Here is a 3,450-nt window from a genome sequence, read left to right as displayed (position 1 = left end):
CTGCTGCTGGCTCTGTAACTGGTTGGACTTTAAGGTTTACATCCTTACATGTAAATACAAGGCAGCTTCCTGTTGGTGTGTTCCCCTGGAGAGGTAACAGTTACATTCAACTGGAACTACCTGCAAGACACAAAAAGCATGGTAAGAATGCTGAGAGGTGTATGGTAACATCGCCCAAAGAACTTCAAATAAATTAATGAAAACTCAGTGTTTAGGGTCCCAAATGAAGCAGGAGCCTCTGAGATTATTATTCACAGAATCCCAGACTGGTTTGAGTTGGAAGGGACCTTAAAGCTCCTCCAGCTCCGACCCCCTGCCACGGGCAGGGACACCTTCCACTAGAGCAGGTTGCTCCAAGCCCCTGTGTCCAACCTGGCCTTGAACACTGCCAGGGATGGGGCAGCCACAGCTTCTCTGGGCACCCTGTGCCAGCTGGATGCTGTACTCCATCACCCCTCCTTGTGGTTCCCTTTCCTTGAGGCCACCCCTCCTTGACATCATCCCTCCTTAAGGTCACCCCATCTTTGCTCCGGAGCTGCATTTAAGCTCAGGCCTTTCTCCTTGCCCAAAGCCCACCCTGAATATGCCTGTGCCATGCATTTTGCCCATCCTGACTCAAGTTTCAGTCTCAGAGGGCCAGGGGGGTGTCCATCCCCAGCTGATGGATGCATATCTGGCCTGAGACATGGGTCAGCTACCGTTACCAGCCTGTTTCTTCTTCCTTCCCTGTGCACCCCGTCAGTTCCCAAGCTCATGTTTAGCAAGTGCCAAAGATAAGAGGAGAACATCAAACAGCAGTCTTCCTCTGAGAAAGGCAAACATACCCTTTTCATGTTCTCAGCACAGGTTTTGCTAATGCTTCCTGGTAATGCCCGTCCTAGTCACGGACTAAGTGGCTCGTAGGAAGAGGCACCTATTTGGTAGATTCAGTGAGCTCTGTGCTGTGTTCCTTCCTTTGAATGGAATTAATTAGGCTCTGTGCTTGGATTCAGTTAGAGACAGCAAAGTGGATTTCCTTGCTCTGATTTGAATCAGAGCATCTCTCCATTTTTGTCCTTGCTTTGAAACAAGATGATGCTGGTGGTTAGGGTACATGGAGAAAATTGGGAGCACCTTTTCCTAGAGAGCCAACCAACACTGAGCACAAATCCCTCTGTAAGCAACAGCTTATTTCCAGGTTATGAACTTCTTCCTTTTAAAGAAATATACATCATGCTTGTATTTTAACTAACTCAACAAATGAAATCACTAACGAGAGAGCAAACATTGTTAACAGCCGAATAGGACTCTGCTTTGACTTAGAAACATCTCTGCAGCTATTTAATTGCTGAAGGCTAAGCAATAAAACACAGCAGGAAAATCCCAAGGTCCCTCCTCCAAATACCAGCAAACGTTTTTTACCCAAGTTAAAAGAAAAGAATGATACAATCAACATCATGTAAATACTTACTGATGAGGAAGGAAAGCAAACCTAAAGCATGTCTTTTCCCTTCTTGATCTTTCCTTTGTGTGTGAAATTTAGATATATAGTTGTCTAGAACTTCAGACAAAGCCGTTTCAGCAGTTCCTGTCAGTTACTTGTGTCTCTTCCCCCTCCCAAATACCAGCAAAGAAATGTTCTCATGAAATTGCAAGTAAATAAATGGAGCATTGGTAAACAGGAGGCTCAAAGATGGAGATCCCGATCACCAGCTCAGTGCTACACTGACCAGGGAACACATCCATACAGCACAGGAGGCTTGAAATCTTTCTGATGGCCAATATGGGAAGCATTGCTCTAAAGTGGTGCATTACTTGCTCCACATTCTACAGCACGCTGTGCTAAATACATCCAAGGATAACAGCAGAAAGTGAGCAGGATTTTTCCAGCACCTTCCATACAAACTGTGTCTTTGCAGAACTGGTGGCACCACAGCACTTAGCGTCAGGCAGAGACTCAAGTGCATTTCAAACAGGCCTGGCAGGAACGGGATGTGGAGAAGTACAGCTATTTGCAGGGGCAGGAGCTGCTAAGGAGAAATGGCCTAGGCCACGACTGCCTGAAGAGGAATAGGGAGAGGAGGCAAAAGCCTCTCCCAGTCAGCCAAAACAAGATTTCTTAAGATGATACATTGGTCCATCTCCATCCTGGCCATACATTTGTTTGATTAAACAAAATATTCCTATTTTTCACTTGACCTGCAGGACATGAAGAGGTGAAAAGTGGATACAAAATTCACACCCTAGAGTGCATTGACCACAGTGGGAGACTTACCCTGTGGCCTCAAAACCTCTAAGGCGTGACAGCGTCAAGGCTAGAAGAAGGTAAAGAGCAAGTCTGAGCTGCTGCCCTCCAACTTCCCATCCTCTGACTCCTGGAAAGAGTTTCCCAAGGCTGCTGTGTCTCAGAGGCTGGATTCAGGGTGTGCTTCAGGGGGTCATACAAGCTGGACTAGAGGAACTGGCCCAAAGTTTTATCTGCACTAATTCACCTTTCCAAAGGGGTGAGAGGCTCAGCTCTGAAGCTCTGTAGATGGACCATTGCCCAGGAGCTGGGTCACCATCTTCATATGCTCACAAGCCTGCGGCTCACCAGGAGTCAAAGTAGAGCTGCTGAATGTCCCCTCGGGAGCGAAGAGCTGGGGCAAGGCTTGGGCTGAGGTACCCGCACTGGTGCAAAACGTGTGAATGCTTCTGGAAAGAGGCGAGTAAATCCTTCCTCAATATAGTTTTACAAGCACGCGACAGGTGCTGAAACATGTAAAATATGATCCGGGCGTGTTCTGCTGCAGTCGCAGGAGCTGGAGCGGAGTTATCCCCTTGTTTGCTCTTTAAATCACGCTGTTGATCGTATCACTGTGCTGGGGATAACGCTGAGGGGCCCTTTGTCCTCAGAGGGGAGCTACAAGAAACCTGAAGCGGGGCTTTGGACAAGGGATGTAGGGACAGGCCAAGGGGAATGGCTTGAACCTGCCAGAGGGGAGATTGAGATGAGCTCTGAGGCAGAAGCTCTTCCCTGTGAGGGTGCTGAGGCGCTGGCACAGGGTGCCCAGAGAAGCTGTGGCTGCCCCATCCCTGGCAGTGTTCAAGGCCAGGTTGGACACAGGGGCTTGGAGCAACCTGCTCCAGTGGAAGGTGTCCCTGCCCGGGGCAGGGGTTGGAACTGGAGGAGCTTTGAGGTCCCTTCCAACCCAAACCATTCCATGATCCTATTACACGTACATACACTGATGTGAGGTGGGCAAGCGCTGGCGGGAGGCTCACGTCACTTCTCCTCAGAACACAAGAACCTGCTGCTGTAGTGGCAAAAGGCACCAGAAACACGCGCTTTCTGCCTGTGGTGTTTTAACTGTTCAGAAACGAACTCCCGGGCTGAGCCTCCTCCTTCGACCGCGATCGCGGCCCCGCTCCCGCCTGAGGTACCCCGGGAGCAGTTCCAATGGCGGCCTCCCCCTCGGCCCGTGGTGCACC

The sequence above is a fragment of the Nestor notabilis genome, unplaced genomic scaffold, assembly GCF_000696875.1.
Source record: "Nestor notabilis isolate BGI_N333 unplaced genomic scaffold, ASM69687v1 scaffold8145, whole genome shotgun sequence".
NCBI classification, from domain to species: domain Eukaryota; kingdom Metazoa; phylum Chordata; class Aves; order Psittaciformes; family Psittacidae; genus Nestor; species Nestor notabilis.
This window is presented reverse-complemented; position numbering follows the sequence as displayed.